Source organism: Tenrec ecaudatus, chromosome 17, assembly GCF_050624435.1.
Source record: "Tenrec ecaudatus isolate mTenEca1 chromosome 17, mTenEca1.hap1, whole genome shotgun sequence".
NCBI classification, from domain to species: domain Eukaryota; kingdom Metazoa; phylum Chordata; class Mammalia; order Afrosoricida; family Tenrecidae; genus Tenrec; species Tenrec ecaudatus.
This window is the reverse complement of record NC_134546.1, coordinates 16,854,361-16,872,368: the sequence shown is the minus strand read 5'-3', so window position 1 is coordinate 16,872,368 and position 18,008 is coordinate 16,854,361. Positions and strand designations below refer to the sequence as shown.

Genomic DNA, 18,008 nt, shown 5'->3' with positions numbered 1-18,008 from the left:
GTCTTAGAAACCCACAAGGGCAGTTCTACTATGACCTACAGGGCCGCCTTGAGTTTTAAACAACTGATGGCAGTAGGTTTGGTTTTTTGGTAGTTTAGTGGGTTAAGGATTGGACTGGTAGCAGCAAGGTCAGCAGTTGGAACCTACCAGCTGCTTCAAGAGAGATAAATGCGGCTGCCTCCTTCTATAAAGATTACTTCCTCCCCCCCATCATGATCCCAATTCTACTTAACAAATCCGGCCAGGCCAGAGCATGTGCCCTGGTACAGATAAGAACAGGAAACATAGGGAATCTGGGACAGATATCCCTTCAGGACCAGTGGTGAGAGTAGCAATACCAGGAGGGTAAGGGGAAGGTGGGGGGAAAAGGGGGAGCCGATCACAAGGATCTACGTAGAACCCCCTCCCTGGAGGACGGACGGACAGCAGAAAAGTGGGTGAAGGGAGACGTCGGACAGTGTAAGATATGTCAAAATAATAATAATTTATAAATTATCAAGGGTTTTTGAAAGAGGTGGAGCAGGAAGGGAGGGGGAAAAATGAGTTGATACCAAGGGCTCAAGTAGAAAGCAAATATTTTGAGAATGATAGGGCAAAAAATGTACAAATATGTTTGACACAATGAATGTATATATGGATTTGATGAGTTGTACGAGCCTCCAATAAAGTGGTTAAAAAAAAAGGATTTACAGCCTCAGAGTAAGACTACTCCCTAGGGCAGTGGTTCTCAACCTTTCTCATGCTGTGACCCTTTAATACTGTTCCTCGTGTGGTGACCCCATATGTGGGCGTATCTGCATGTGGGCAGACCCGCCTGGAGACGGATAGAGGAGCGGTGTCTCCGTTCCTAAGACCATCGGGTATGTGGTCTTAAGCGACCCCTGTGCAAGGGTCATTTGACTCCCAAAGGGGCCGAGACCCACAGGTTGAGAACCGCTGCCCTAGGGAGTAGTTTTATTCTGTCCTCCTGGGTTTCTCTGAGTCAGAATTGAGTCAGTGGAGCAGGTTTTGGTTTGGTGGACGAGAAGCCCTGGTGGCACAGTGGTTAAGCACTTGACTGCTGGCCAGAGGTGGGGGTTTTGAATCTGACAGTTGCTCCAGAGGAGATACATGTGGCGGTCTGTTTCTGTAAAACACTCCCCTGCCCTGTGGGCTAGTTCACCTCTATCCACGTTTCCTATGAGTTGGAACTGACTTGCTGGCAGTGGCTTTGCTTATGCCTGGATGTTGATTATGGTTTTTGCTCTGCTACTAACTGAATGGTTGATAGTTCAAACCACCCAGCAGTGCCTTGGAAGAAGGGCTTTGTGATGCACACTTGTGGAAGAATTACAGCAAGCCTGCGTGTAGTTCCCATCTGTAACACATGGGGCAGCCAAGAGTTGGAATCGACTTGACAGTAAAGAACTGTGTTTTGATTTGTTGTTGTTGTTTTTTTGGTTGAAGGCATGGAAACACAGAGGCAGCCGTCTCACCCGAAGCAGAGCAGCTGACATGAGCTGATCTTGAGCTGTTACTTGCTTGCCTTTCTGGTCTTCTAATTTAATAGTAACGAGACTCAACCAAACTAACTGCCCTTTAGTTGAATTGGCCTTCTAGCTGCCCTGTAGGACAGGGTAGAACTCTCCCTGTGGTTTTCCGAGACTGTAGCTCTTTTTGGGAGTAGAAAGTCTTGTCTTTTCCCCTGTTGAGCTACTAGTTTCTAGTAGTAGGTCGGGGGAATTAAAAAATTATAACAGTTGGAGATGTGATTAGATGCCTATAATTTTAATATTAGTCTCAGCTCATATTATAAAGAAAAACACATTACAGAAATCACAGTATTTCAGGTGCAATTTCTTTTTATTCATTCAATAAATAATTATTGCTTATATGTCCGAGACACTAGATACAGAGAGGAATGAGATTCTGTCCTTGCTGTCACGATGTCCATGGTCTGGAGAGGGAGACAGGAAGGTAAAGAGATAGCCTCTACAGCACAGCAGTGGTTTTCAACCTATGGGTCGCAACCCCTCTGGGGGTCAAGCAACCCTTTCACGGGTTGATTCGTAATAATAGCAAAATTACAGTTATGAAGTAGCAACAAAAATAATTTTATGGTTGGGGGCTCACCACAACACGAGAAGCTGTATGAAAGGGTTGCGGCATTAGGAAGTTTGAGAACCACTGCTCTACATGATGTTAAGAGTCAGAATGTGGGGAAACAGAGGGTATTTTGGGAGCAGAGGTGGTCCTTGAGTCATGCAGCCTGGGAGGGAGTTAGTCAGGGAAAGCTACCTAGAGGAGTTGACATCCAGGCGGAGTCTCAGTTTGATGAGTTGCCGCGAAGGGTCTTTCAGGCAGAGGAGCCAGCTCTGAAAAGATCCAACGGCATTCCGAAGTGGTAGCCATTTCAGGTCAGTATGGAGGGCGTTTGAGTTATCTGGGTTTTGGCGATGATTGTTCTCCCACCTCAGCAAATGGAGACTGCATTGTGTTTGCCGGAACAGAGAGAAAGTCTCACTTTGTAGCCATAAAAAGTTGTCAGCTCATAGCAGAAGGCATTTTCTCTCTTTAAGTTGAAGGCAGCAGAAATTGCTCTTTCTGTTTAGAGATCCTAAGGAGAAACTGGAAACGGGGCATCGCCTTTGAAGCGGCCAATGATGGGCAACTCTGTCTGTAAAAGGAAAGAGGCGCAGTGCGCAGCACGTCCTTTTTCACCCAACTTTTGGATCTGGTTGTGCTTTGCTTTTGCTTTTTTTTGGAGGAGGAGAGTGGAAATCGAGGGTCTTCCTTGAGCTAGTTAGGGAAGAGGAGAAAGCTAAAGGATCCTCGCTCCTTTCTGCATTTCTCTCGTCTTCCAACTGGGCACACCCAGGACATACTTGGGGACAATTTCTTCACCCAGACAAAGCAGTGGTTCACCAGTATTCACCGTGTGAAACATGCTGTGTCCAGAGTAAGAACATTGTTTTTGGGGTTTTGAGTTTTAGCTTCATGGATGTAGGTGCATTAAACTGAGAAAACCCAATGTGTATTCATCGGACAGTGCTGGGATTTTACCTGGATTAAAAGGCATAACTAGTATGGTGTGGGAGAGGAAAGAACATTTCTTAGTCTTCGTAGTTCGCATTTGTCACTCCTTCCTTGTGCTCCACTCCAGCTTGACTTCCAGGGCGCCTCTCCCTTGGCTCACGTGCTGTGTCCCCTGGCCTTATTTCTCCGTCTTCTGTGTTTATGTTGATTCCCGTCATCTGGTCAACCTCCTGTTCTCAGCTCAGTCCTTAGACCCTTTCTGTATCTGCTACTTATTCTTAAGACTTGAAAAATCACTTGTGTCTTGACCGTTCTCCACTTTGCATTTCAGCTTCAATGTGAGTCTCCCCTTAACATAGGTCCGTTACATATAGCCACCCACTAGAAATCCCGCTTATCAAATTGAATGCCTTCAGAAGCTAAACTCCTGAGTTTCTCCTTTGTGTCTTCGATTGTTCCGCCCCATTTCAGTTTCAGCTGTGTATTTAATATAGAGAGGGCGTTTCCTTGATTCTGTTCTATTTCTCTCCTCACCTAATCCCCAAGCAGGTCCTGTCAGCTTAAAAAGGTGTATCCATCTTCCTTGCTACTGTTGGAAGAGCCTAAGAGTGGTCGTCCTTCCTTTTCCTCAGCCCTCTTTACGCAGTGGTCGGTTAAGTGTGTGTCAGATCATTACCACTCTTCTGCTGAAAACTGCTCGCTGGGTGCCCCTCCCACCCACATTAAAAGCTAACGTGCTTACAGTGGTCTGCGAAGCCTTCCTGGATCTGCCACCCCACCCCTCCTGCAGCACCTGATCTCACCGGCACTCCTCCTGGGTACCAGCCACTCTGGTCTCCTGGCACTTGCTCCAACAGGCTAGGCCCAGTTGTTTCTTCTCTACTCGAATACTAAACTAGTAACTCTTAGTCTGACCTCTTCCCTCACCTCCTTCAGGTTTCTGCTCAACTGTCCATAATCAGGGACGACGCTTTCCTTGGCCATCCAGCCTACTGGAAGTAAGTCATCGTCCTGCGATGCCTCCCTGCCCACCTTTCCAGCTTGGTTTCTCTCTGCACCGAGTGCAGTTTGACATGCGTCCCCCCCTTCTTTCTTTTGCCAGCTGAGCTGCTTTCTTCCTGCTTTCTCTCCCCTTCCTCCCAACCATCCCGTCTTGTCTTTCTTTCAACAGACACAGAGTGCTCCCGACCCCGGATAGGCCCCGTCCTGCCCTCGGGACTCGCATGTGTTATTTCTCACCGCTGTAAGAATGTAAATTTCATGATGGTTAGGACTTTTGCTCTTTTTTTTAAAAATACATTTTATTGGGGGCTTGTACAATTCTTATCACAATCCATACATACATTCATTGTGTCAAGCACATTTGTACATTTGTTGCCATCATCATTTTCAAACGCTGTTTTGTTTTTATTGCTGTATTTCTGTCTCCCAGAGCTGTGCCTAGTACATAATCTTTAAATGAATGAACTGGTTGAATTTGTAAGCAAAACTGTGTTGAATAGAAGGTGATATATCAGGTTAATGAGGAAAAGATCTGCGTGAATTAGACATTGTACCTCCCCTCAAGTTGCTCAGAGTCTTAAAAAGCGATAATTTTGACCTAAACAGTGCTAAACAGAACAAAGCGATGCATCATTTTGGAACTGGGAGGTGAAGGCGGATGCGCAGGGCTGTGGGTTTCGTCAGAGACGAAGCCTTGCTCTGCAGACTCATCAGCGATGTTTACTGTTCTGGAGAGGGCCAGGCTGATGATCACGCGGGGAAGTGCTGTGCTTTAGGATACAGCTCCTTTTTGGCTCTGTCTAGTTAGAGCACTGGGGACTTTTTCAAAAGTTCCTCAAAGAACCTGTCAGGAATTTTTGGTCCCTCCCAGGCTCTTTCTGTCACAACCACCTCCTCCATATCTGAAGGATGAGTAACATAGTTGATTAACTTTATCTTCCTGTACACCTGACCACCCACTTCATAGTTGTGTGGCCTTGAACCTCCCTTCACCATACTTTTCACATGAGGGTAATGAAAAATGACACCAGTTTTACTCCTTGGGGGGATTAAGTGACTAACTTACTGTTCATTGGACTAGAGAGTGGGAAAAGGGGGGACAGCAGGGAAGGGCAGGTTATTTCATTTGGTTTAGTCAGTACTATATACTTTGGTTGTGAAAAGAATTTATAGTGAGCCCATGCTCCTTTTCTATTGAGAATAGTAGTTTATTATTAAAAACATAAACCTAAGTGGAATAGATAGAGGTAATAAACCATAAAATGTCTACCAAATTTACAAGGTGATTGTTCCCTTGTTTTTTGTTCCCAAACATCCCTCTATTATCTGAAGGAAATAGAATGCTAGAACCCCACCCTAAGCTACCCAATGAGCTGCTCCTCAGCTAAGAGGGAGCCCTTTCCCGCTAGATGAAATCAGAACTCAGGAGGTAGTATTTGGGAGAGGGGTTCATGATGATGCCAAGGAGAAGAAGGACAACAGCAGCAATAGTCAAAGCAGCTAATCACTGTATGTTGATAATCTTATGCTGACCACATAGCCGTATGAGGCAGGGCCTACTGAGAAGCAGATCAGAAAAATGAGGAGCTGATGCCAGGGGTTTACGTGGAGAGCAAATGTTTTGAGAATGATGAGGTCAATGAATGTACAAATGTGCTTTATACAAGTGATGTTTGTATGGATTGTGATAAGAGTTCTATGTGCCCCTAATAAAGTGATTAAAAAACAACAATAACATAAAAAAAGAGAAAGAAGCAGATCAGGGTGGGAGTAAGGAATGTAGACCCTGGGATCAGACTGCCTGCAGTGACATAGAAGTATTGTGACTTGGAACAAGGAAATAGTGCCTCATCTTCCTCCTCTGTTAAATGAGGGTAGTGCTTGCCTCATAGGGTGGCTGTGATGATTAAATGATTAAACATGTAAATTGTTTGGGATATAGAAGGTGCTTGGTGTCAGTTATTACCATAATTAAAATAGTTGTCCTCATTTAACAGTGGATGAAACAAAGACTTAGAGGGAGGTAAGGTAATTTGCCAAGTCACACAGCATAGAGATGATGATGAAGCAGGGATTTGAACCCAGGCAGCCAGAGCTCTGTACCCCCCTGGTTGGTTGAAGGGAGCAGAGAGAGTAAGGACTGCATTGTGTCTTTCTTGAAAGTGTAAGGTCTGGAGGTCTGCTTGGTTCTGACTGACTTAAACTTAGAACTGAAGCATTTTAACACCACAGCAAGTGCCTCAATTCTTCTTTGAACTGAGTTGTCCCTAGATCCAAAGAAAGAAGGAGAAATGAGTGAGTGGTGGGTTGGTTGTAGACTTCTAAGACACTGGGTGTCCTTGGGCCTGGGAATAGGGAACTAAACCAACACCTGTGCCTGTCTCAGTGCGCTGTGGCCCAGAGGAAGGAGCTTGTGCAGTCGTCTCTCCCAGGATTATACTTACTCCTCCTTTTCTCTCTATAGAAATCTGACTTTGTTGATGGGGTTGAGGCTTGTTTCTCTTTAAAAGCCATTTTATTGGGGGCCCTTACAGCTCTTACCACATTCCATCCATACATCCATTGTGTCACGCACATTTGTACATATGTTGCCATCATCTTTCTCAAAACATTTGCTTTCTACTTGAGCCCTTGGTGTCAACTCATTCCCCCAAACCCCAATGAGCCATTGATAGTTTATAAGTTATTATTTTTTTCATGTCTTACACCGACTGCTGTCTCCCTTCACCTACTTTTCTGTTGCCCGTCCTCCCGGGAAGGGGTTATATGTCAATAATTATGATAGGTTCCTCCTTTCTGTCCCCTAACCCTCCTGATATTGCTGCTCTCATGATGGGTTTTGTGGGGTTTAGTTGCCCTGGATTCCCTGTGTTTGCAGCTCTCATCTGTACCCGTGCACGTGCTCTGGTCTAGCCAGAGCTGTAAGGTTGAATTGGAGTCATGATAGTGGGAGGGAGGAAGCATTAAAGAATTAGAGGAAAGTTGTGTGTTTCATCGGTGAATCTTGTTTCTCTTAACACACCTAGAAAGGAGACAACGCTGAACAGTGTATGCATAGAATGCATTCTATGCGTTTTACATGGATTATCTCATTTAAGCCCTACATAGTCCTACAAAGTAGTCATTGTTGTCTCTATTTTGTGGAGACAGATGTTAGGGAACTTTCTTAAAGTCACACAGTTAAGTGTTAGAGTTACAATTTGAATGAGGCAACCTGGCTCCATGCCCATATTCTTGACCTTTTACATTCTCTTGCTCCTCCTAGGTAAAGTTGACAGTGGGGGCTGGGTGGTTTAGGAGGGGGTCGGGCCAGCCCTGTTTCAAATGGGGAAATTGTGACCACTGGACTAGGAGGAGGCCCATGTTCTCTTCTCGAACCTGTCACTGCCACCATTGTGCCGTATCCAGGACTGTACTTTTCTCAGCTTTGGTCTCTTGATTAAAAAGAGTGTCGCTCCATGTAGTCTAGGAGGTCCCTTCTAACTGATGTTCTGTGACTGCTCTTTCCTGTGAAGTGAGGAGAGCAATACTGGGCAAGCCCCTTCATTTGAACATTTGTAGGTCTTCAGAGAACCTGCTTTGTACCCTAGGAAAGATGCTAGATTCTAGAGTAAGGCCTGAACCATCTCCTTAAAGAAGATAGGTCTTGGGCATTTTTATGAGGCTGGTTGCCAAGGAAACCTACCAGCTAGCCAGCAACAGCAGGGAATGCTTTGGGTGAGGATCCCTTACAGGTACTGTAAACAAGCAGAGCCTTTCTGTTTCACTTCCCTTCTCTCCGCTCTCCCTTCCCGGGACTTTTCCTATTCAGGCTGCTTATTTTGAATGCTTAGTGTGCATTAAGTATTGTTTTCATTGTCATCTTACACACAATGAAACTAAAGAACTGATCGTTTAGTAATTTGTGAATATTTATCCTGGAAGGACTGTATAGTTATTTATGAATTTTAAAAAATTTGTTTTGTTTTTGTCTTACTTAGAATGATAGATGCTTGAGGGAATTGAATACGAGCTCCTTGTCTTCAGCCTGTTATTCAGAGGAAGGAATGCCCTTGCTCTCTCTGTCGCCTCCCAGCACAGATGATCATCTGCTTCTCTTGGAATACCTTTACTGACGGGGCAGCTCATTCCTCTCGGATCCCTCTGTATTGTTGGATAGCTTTCATGGGTGAACAATGGCTTTTTGTTTTGAATGGAAATGGAATTGAGATTTCTTGGTTTTAGGTCTATCCTCTGTAGCTGTACAGAATAAATAGCCCTCTTTCACACGCCAATCTTGTGAGTGTCTGCAAACATTCTTCTACACATAAGGCACAGCTGTAGTTTTCTGGCAGCATTTAAACGTGTCCAAATGCAGAAGCAATTCTCACCTCTCCCTACTTTGCAAGTTTAGCCTAAAAAACTTGTGTTTTGTTTCTTCTGATTAGGCTTAGCTGTCCTCAAATTCCTGGGAAATGAGTGCAGAGGGAGCTAAATCCTAAAATCGTAGCAGACTGGAGGGCTAGCCATCTTCCCCGCCTGGCTGTTGTCTTGGGCATTCTGACAGTGTTCACAAAATGGCTAGGCTTGCCCCGGACTGGACCAGACTGCATTTACGCCATCAGGCCACTAGGTGACGGACGTCTCTCAGACCTGGCCTGCCAGGCTGGCTGTGGACAGGACAGTTTCTTTTCACTCTTCAGCTTCTGGTGCTACAGATGAGAAGTCCAGTGTCAACAGGATTATTTTCCTTCATAATAATTGTTTTCTCTCTCTGGTAGTTTGTATATATTTTTTTCTTTATGCTAATTATACAGTTGGTATTTTAAAAAATTGGTGTTTAAAAATTATTTTGTTAGGATTAAAAATGTTAAGGTCCCCTCTGACTTCCAGTTCAGGGAAGTTACCTTGCTTCCCTCCTTTGTGTTTTCAGAGCCTTCTCTTGACAGATGAGGAAACTGAACCCAGAAAGGGAGTGAAGTGATGTGCCCACGCTCAGCCAGCCAGTTACAGATGAACTTTACTTCTGTGGGGAACCAGATTTTTCCTGTCTTGAATTTTGTTCCAATGAGAGAGGGCTAGCCTGAAGGCCTTTTCAATTTTTAGTGAGGCAGAAATTTTGCCAATGGCTCCTGGGGAGATAAAGAGGTGATAAAATTCATTAATGATTAAAAGGTGTCCCGTCTGAATGACTGCAGAATTTACAGCCCACCCCCATTATCCCTTTTGTTAGAACTACCCACCCCCAAGCGTTAAAACTTGGTAAAGCTGGGCAGTGGCATGAACACGTGGGTACTGAGATGGCAGCAGCTGGTTAAGGATGGCCATGCCCGGTTGTAAGCGTTGTAAAACACACAAATGGCATTGAAGGCTGGAGACAGACATCATAAACTACGGCTTATCACTGGTCTGGTTTCTGTTTTGAGTCCTAGCCTGGGACCCTTTTTTGCTGGGAACCGCCCTGTTCCTGACTCTGTTACTCTTTGGATTTCCCCAGCCCTTCAGTCTCTTTCAGTTCTGAAATGAAACCTAACTCTCAGAGGGTGAGGTTGGGTCCTGAGAGGACTTTGACAGCTCACACCAGTTTGTTTTCCTTCCAGAGCCGTCTGGTATGTGAGTGCATGAGGTGTGAGGCTCAGCAGACTGAGATGTTGTCTAATTGATGGTGAATCAACTGTTGGGCAAGGCCTAGCCAGTATCATTTCTTTGGTAACCAGGAAATCACGTAGCCCAAATAGGATGTCTTTATTGACCCAGAGAGTTGAAAGTCAAGAGTTCCACCACCAGAGAGCTGCCCTGATCTCTACCTGTGGTTTGTCAGAGAAGGGAAGACTTACTCAGGTAGGAGCAAAGTCCCTGGCTTCTTTCTGCCATGCTGGTTTCTAAATGACAGGTTCACAGATTTATGTGTCTTCTGCCCCCCACCCCCCCCATTTCAGAAAAAAGAATTACTCAGCACCCCTTTGACTATGAAAAACTTTTGTACTATAACCTATAATCCATGGTAAAGTACAAGTAATCTGCTTTTGCTGCACACCCCCCATTGTTCCAGTTCCCCCTAGGGAATTGTACCACCTACTTTAGAAAGCATTTATAAATATGTATAGTGTACCTCCTAGAACTGCTGCATGGGTATGCAGTGACTTCTCTAGATGGCCCAGATTCCTCTCCCACAGGCTTGTACAGAATATAGCTTCCACTCTTCCCTTTTGAGTAAACCTGGCTTCTAGATTATAACATATCACACGTATGCTTTACAAGTGGAATTGGCTCTTTATTAAGTTCAACTCGTACCACTTTCCCCCTGACTTTGCCTGAATATCCTCCAGCCCTGTTCCCTAGCCCTCCAGAGTGTAGCACTTCGGGACCATTAGACTTTGATACCCTTTAGATACTACTGCTCCCCCCCCCCAACCCCCCTGTAAGACTCCTGCTGGCCAGCAAGGCCACCTGATTATTCACGTTTGTTAAGGATTCCTGGGGCTGGGGTCCAGGCTGGGGGATTAGTGGCAAGGCCTGGTCTGGTACTGAGGGTTCAAAATAGAACGTGGTATTAGGTGACTTGGTGTCCACACCGTGGATGTGGCCAGAGGGAAGCCAGGAGACCTGAACATGGAGGCCAGTGGGGCAGTTGGTGTCACTAGGGTTGGTGTTAGCCAGTACGGTAACTGATGAAGCTATTCTTCATGTCCCTCCTATATTGGGTCATACAGAATCTTAGTAATGTTTCTTGTCAGTACCAATCACAGAGTAATACAAACAGAATTGTAAATTGCTTAAATGTAATAATCCTTAGATTTTATTAGTACAAAATTGTTTTGTGAAGTTCTTTATTCACTGAATTGTAACATTATTAGTAACTGAAGGGAGCCTTTAATAACTACCATATATACTCGAATATAAGCTGACCCGAGTATAAGCCGAGGTACCTAGTTATTACCTGGGAAACCAGAAAAACTGATTGACTTGAGTATAAACCTCTGGTGGAAAATGTAGAAGCTATTGTTGAGTTTCAATAATGAAAACAAATGAAAATAAAATTACTAAAAATTGAGACATCAGTGGGGTAATGTATTTAAATATTTGTTTTAAATAAAAAACAAAAGGACAAGTCATTTAACATTAGTAGACAAGCACAGTAAGTGGAAAATAGGTTCAACAAAAACAAGGTATCAACAATGATACTGTAAGAGTACTATTCCCTGAGCTCAATCAGCAACCAAGCTAAAATGTAAAGAGTTAAAATCCTTCAAAACTGGATTCCTCATCATCATCCATATCCCAATGCAGAGATTCAGCTGGTTTGAGGTCATCACAGACGCTGTCCTCACCGAGATCGCCGTCATCACCCTCACTGCTGTCATTTTCATACAAAGTGCAGTCTTCACTGCCATCCATAGCATTACTCATACTACATTTCTGAAGGCACCATGTCTTCTGGAATGTCTTCCCATGCATCTCGAACCCACTTTGCTATTAACTCTATGTCAGGCTTCATGAGATGTCCTCCTCTTGTTAGTCGGGCTTGACCAGATGACATCCATTCATGCCACTGACCCGTGTATAAGCTGAACCCCAGTTTTTCAGCTCACTTTTTGTGCTGAAAAACTTGGCTTATACATGAGTACATACGGTACTTCATTCTTGAAAAAAATATGTAGGTTCACATATTCTAATTCCCACGATTGTTACAGCGAAAACAGCAGAAAATTGAACAGCATCACCAGCAGCTCTCCTGTTGGCGAGGGCAAAGTGGCTTGAGTCAGAGGGAAGTGCAGGGGTGTTCAGTTAGGGCTGAGGTACAGGGCTAGGTAGGTCTGGGTGTGAATGAGGGGATGCTAGGCCCCCTTCCACTGTAGCCACCCAGTTTGAAGTATCTTGGTAATAATGACAACTCGGACCTGAGGACGTTGTTGGTAGGCGCCATCAAGCCAGTGCCTCATCTTGAAGACCCTAGGTACAATAGAAGGAAGAACTGCGTGGTCTTGTGCCGTCTGGACAGTTGTGAGTTTGAGCCCACTGTGACCGTCGTGACCTCAGTCCATCTCCTTGAGGGTCTCTGTCTCTAAGTGTGGTACCCATTTTCCAGGGTCTAGGCGCTCCTCACAGCATGGCTAAAATATATGTGAGCAAGTCTTACCATCTTCACTTTCTTCTTTTTATTTATTCTTGGTTGGGATTTGATAACCCACAGTTTCAAAACAGTGTTTTTCTACATGGACTCCTTGACCTTGTCTCTCTTTTACACCTCCCTCACCCACCAATGTACCCCCCTCCCCCCAAACCCCTTATTCTATTTTCTGTTCCTATAGTTTATCAGCCCCAGGTTTCATAGACCAAAAAATGGAAGAGCTTATAACACAGCTTCAAGAGGGTGGCCTCCATTGACATGATACCTCTGAGATACACTCTATGAACAAGCCAAATCCAAACAACAAAACAAACCAAAAATACAGAAAATTTGGAGACTAGATCAGGTCCAGCCTGTATCATAGGGAGGATCTACTGACAACGTTTTAACTATTCATGCCTTTGATCTTCCAGACTCCTCTCTCCCAAGCACTCTGTTTAGTGACCGCTCTCCTCCCGTCCCTCAATTCTAGACAAGAGTTCCTTGGAGGCTTATTTTCTGTGTTGTTCCACAAATGAATCTTGGGCTCCCACTGCCATCCATCACCTTCTGCACTCCAGATTCTTACAATTTAGGCTCTGATACTGTTCCCTCTTTCAACTTTTGATTATATGGCTTTTAGTCCTTTGGTGGCTGATGATGATGTGCTTCTTCCATGTGGACTTAGCCAGCCTCACTTTTTTCATCCTCACTTTCAAGGAGTATTCTGGGTGCATCAGAAGATTAAAGAATATATTTGGTGTATGGGTTGTTATAAGAGCTGTAAGAACCCCCAATAAAATGATTTATTAAAATAAAAATAAACTAAATTAAAAGTTAATTATAGAATTTTAAAAAGTTAAAAAAGTAAGTTATCAGAGTTTTAGCCTTGTAGATATGTTGATACATGTAAGTTGGGATTGCAAAAAGTATTTTTGTCACAACTAACTGTAAAAATAAATTTCTGCAGAAGCACTTCATAACACTTAGTGTCCTTTTAGTGCCTCCCCCCTGCCCCTCGCAGGTGTGTGGTGCAGCTCACCCTGCTCCACAGCGCTGGTGCCACCACTGTAGTTGGGGTGGAAGGGACAGGGGAAGTGATCGTACCTGAAGCAAAGAATTTCCCTGTAGGCTCCCTCTTTTTTTCAAAAAGTTAATTTTAAGTTTTTAAGAAATATAGTAGTAATATCCTTTTAAAACTTATTTAAAACATTATGGAAACATTTTGATGGCTCCTGATGCCCCTTACAACCCACAACTTCATTTCAGTTATTTCTGTGTTACCCAGAGGTAGGCTTTTGGCGATTTGGAATGTATCTCTCAGACTATTTTCTATGTGTTCACATGTATACACATATATGAACTCCCCTAAATGAAAGTGCTCTTTTGTGTTTTGTTTTTTTTAATTTACAAAAATGGTACCCTATTCTATTTACCGGTCTACCATTTTTCCATCGATGTAACCATTTTGTTGTTCGGTGCTGTCAGGTTGGTTCCAACTCACAGTGACCCCATGTACAGCAGAACAAAGCTCTCCTGGGTCCCGCCCGCCGCCCTTACAATTGTTGTCATGTTGGAGGCTTTGTTATGGCCACAGTGTCCGTCCGTCTCGCCAAGGGCCTTCCTCTTTTCTGCTTCCCTTCTGCTTTATGAAGCATGATGTCCTCCAGGGACTGGTCTCTCCTGACAACATGTCTGAAGTATGTGGGAAGCAGTCTCTCCGTCCTCGCTTCTAGCATTCTGTCTGCACCTCTTCACGAGAGATTTATTTGTTTTCCTGGCAGCATCTGTATTGGACAGGGTTCTCTAGAGAGAACCTAACTGAACACCCCTGCACTTCCCTCTGACTCAAGCCACTTTGCCCTCGCCAACAGGAGAGCTGCTGGTGATGCTGTCCAATTTTCTGCTGTTTTCGCTGTAACAATTGTGGGAATTAGAATATGTGAACCTATATATTTTTTTTCAAGAATGAAGTACCGTATGTACTCATGTATAAGCTCAAATGCCTCAGTTCTTTCATCTTCGCTTCTCATGGTCCAATTTTCACATGCATGTGAAGCACTTGGAATAATGTACAATAATATGCCTTGACAGTATTCCATGTTAGCACGTAAAGATACATCTCATTCTTTTTTGGCTGCTGTATGGAGTTCTAAGTGTGCAAATGGTGCACTTAGTTCAGTGGTTTGAGTGCCCGCAGAGGCACGTTGAGAAAAGGCCTGGTGACCTTCTTTCAAAACACAGCCCTCATTCCAGCTCTGGATGTGCTTGCTTGCCACAGGACTTTGCTTATGCCGTTCCCTCTGCCTAGAATGCTTTTCTTCAAATACTTGGCTGTTCTGAGTATATTTATCCTTCAAGTTTCAGCTGTGATGTTACTTCACCTGAGTCGCCTCCTTAAATTTTTTTCAAAGTTTCATTGACATATAATTCATGTATTATACATTCAATGATTTAAAAGAATTGACAAGTTGTATAATCACCACAGTCAGTTTTAGAACCTTCATTCTTTACTCATTATTGTTATTTCCTTATTTCCTCCCACCCTTCCCTGCTATAACCTTAAGAAACTTTTAATCTAGTTATTATCTCTGTAGATTTACCTATCCTGGATTTCATAGAAAGAAAATCATAGACAGGAAAACCTACAACAACTACAACAAGGTAAGCACCAAAACCTCAATCTAAAATCTTAAATAATATAAACTACAACAAAATGAGAATGAGCCAAAAGGGAAGAACATTATAAGATGTTAACTTTAAACCTAATTACGTCTGCATTAATCTACTTTCCGATCCACTCAGTGGGCATCGTTAATCACACGTCTAAAGGATGAGCTGAGGGAGTTCAGTGGAGGTGTAATCTGCAACTGTGTTTGGGCGTTCGCTATCATCCATAGCAAACTGAGTACACAGAATTTAAGCTCTAAGACAATTCCCTCCTCTGATCTTGGACTTCGTTATGTACAATTTTGGGATCACACAGGCTGGTGTACTTGTACGTGGACTTCGCTAACACCTTACTTAGGTGGCTGTTGTTTTAAGAACCCAGAGGATATTATTTCTGATAGCCAGGTACCTTGTAATTTCTTTACCACACTTTGCTGTAGTACCCATATAATCAGTGACCCATTCTTGGGGGCTAAGTATTAAGCAGGGTCACATCATGAGAACTAATTGTTCTTAGATTAGGGCTTATGGTTAAGTGTGAGCTCAAAATCTATTCGTATCTCCAAGGTCTGTGTGTATAAGTCTGTTCCACTGCAGCGGTAGCATCATTAGCTTTTTAGAGAGGGTATGGAGCTAACTGCCACGGGCCCTTTGCTAATTCTAATATTCTGACTAGCCTCCTTGATCTAGAACTTTGTGTGCATTGCCTTTAATTACTGTGCATGTTACATGTTTATAGTTACAGATGTTGTCTTCACTTAGCAATGTGGGGCAGAGGCCTGTGTCTCGCTCATTTCTATTCCTAGTGTCCAAGAGATAGATAGACTGTGGGCTGGAAGGATTCCTGGAGGTGAGGGTGGCAGATGAAGGGGCAACACTTGAGGTCTAGAAAGATAGACTTTCGGATATTGGGGTGAGGTCTCGACATTTGTGGTCATTCATCTTCCTTGTTCCATTATCTTTGGTGATTCCAGTGTTTGCCTGGATGAACCATCTAACCTGCTTTCTCTCTAGGTCAGAGGGCCTCAAACTTTTTAAAAGGGGGCTAGTTCACTGTTCCTCAGACCCGTTTGAGGGCCAGACTATAGTTAAAAAAACCAAAACTATGAACAAATTCCTATGCACACTGCACATATCTTATTTTGAAGTAAAAAAACAAATGGGGCAAAAACACCCTGCGGGCCGGTTAAATGTCCTCGGTGGGCCACAGTTTGAGGACGCCTGCTCAAGGTCATAGTACTGAAATTAGGGTGATCAGCAGGGGCTTTGCTCAGAAAGGGCTTTGCACCCTGCGGTTCTAGGTAGGCTGGTGGTTGACTGCAGGTGGCTCCTGGCAGAATTACTGGCAGTGGAGGGGAATCCTGCACATGGAAGGATGCAAAAGGCCTGGGGCCTGAGGTGACACCAGGCAGAAAACAGGAAGCTGAATCACCGGGTCAGCAACCTAGAGAATCAGGATAGTGGACGTGTGTAAGCAGGGGCAGGGCAAGCGGTTCTACATGGAGATCATAAATAATCTTGGGGATTACTTACATCATCCTTTAGCATTTTCACCTCTTTCATTCAGCCAGCTTTGGGATTATAGGGAGGATCAGGTCGTTGACATATAAAGACTTGGGCTAGGTACATTGTTAGTATTTTATGTATTATTTACTTTAAAGCCAAATCCCCAGAAATCTTACTGTGCCTTTAGTCTTCACCTTAGTTTCTGCTGCCAGTAGCCTACCTTCCCTCTACCAAGTTCAACTAGCTGGTCTTTAAAACAAAATACTTCTTCTTTGGAAGCTTACCGTGATCACCTTGTAGACTAGGGTGGGGATACTTACTCTCAGACTGCTGCCTGGCACCAAAGCAGGCATGGGCGCTGCTCTAGGTAGCCTCAGGAGTCAGACCTATGCCCCGCCTAAGTCTGTGGTATTTACCTCTGACTCAGGGAGGGCTGCTGTGACAGTGAACTATGGCTGCTGAGGAGGAGTAGGAGACTGGCTAGATGTGCAAGGATGGTGAGCGTGAAGGGGTGTTAGGCACCGGACCGTAAGCTTTCTGATCTGGAATGGTCCTTAGTTACCAAAAATACTACTACCAAATCATAGCAGCACTTTTGGCATCCTAGAAGGACATAAATCATGTTTTAATAACAAGAAGTCATCCGCAGGGTTGTAGGGTAGTGAATGGGATATGTTTCCCAGTGAAATTCCAGCCCTTGCTGCCTTCAAGCAGGTGCATTGTTGTGAAGGGGAAACTTTTTTTTTCCGGTGCAAACTTTGTTGCCTTTTTCTTACCAATGTCGTTTTCTTGAAACTTTTTCTCATTTAATTCCCGTTATTGTCCTGTTTCCTTCAAGAAAATATATCAAAATCACTCCTTTGGAATCCCAAAAAACAGTTGCCAAAGCTTCTCTCTGCCTAGAGTTAAACTGAAGCAGCAGATGTCCTTGGAAGCACTATTTTGATTGGATTTAAAAAAAATTTAATTTATTTTTAAAATCATTTTATTGGGGGCTGTACAATTCTTATCACAATCCATACATCCATCCATTGTGTCAAGAACATATGTACATTTGTTGCCATCATCATTCTCAAACATTTGCCTTCTGCTTGAGCCCTTAGTATCTGCTGCTCATTTTCCCCTTCTTCCCGATTGGATTTTTTTACTAGACATACTAGGAGCCCTGGTTGCTGTGGTTACATGTTGGGCTTTGATCTGAAAGGGACATAAATAATCTTCTTTAAGTTTGGGGAGCAAAAAAGGAGTCTGCATGGGGCAAGATCAGGATTGTAGGGTGGTGAATTGGGGTTAAGTTTCCCAACAAAATTCTCATCTTCAAGCAGGTGCGTTGTGAAGGGGAGAAAGACGGGCTTTCTACTTCTTTTAATAGTTACGAGCTCATGGTGCAGTTCTTCCTTGTTCTATTGGGTTGCTATGAGTTTGCACTGACTCAATAGTCGTGAGTTAGACCAAGGTGCCTTGTGTACACCTTAAGGAGACAGAGAGAACTTGTTTTTAGCCATTCACTGGCTGCAGAGACATATTAAAGATGTTTTATGTGTAATAAATTTGTCCATCTATGAACTGGAACCCCTTTTAGCAATACTCTCGGCTTGTCCTCATATATAGCCGGATTAGGCTCTGTTGAGTTAGACGGTGTTTTGGTGAGTAGTGTTAGTCAGGGACTGTTAGAGGTATTGGAAATCCTGTGGTGACTTAGTGGATACATGTTGGGTTGCTGACC

The 18,008-nt window shown here is 43.8% G+C and overlaps 1 long non-coding RNA gene across 2 annotated transcripts in view; it reads left to right on the top strand.

Annotated features, from left to right (window-relative positions):
* LOC142430620 (uncharacterized) overlaps nucleotides 1-18,008 on the top strand; it is a 66,209-nt gene that overhangs the window by 7,857 nt on the left and 40,344 nt on the right. Inside the window, exon 3 of one of the 2 annotated variants that reach the window (XR_012780642.1) lies at nucleotides 14,704-14,770. The exons of the other annotated variant lie outside the window; for it this stretch is intronic. This is a non-coding gene — a long non-coding RNA (uncharacterized LOC142430620). The remainder of the gene's footprint in view (nucleotides 1-14,703; nucleotides 14,771-18,008) is intronic. 2 annotated transcript variants of the gene reach the window in all.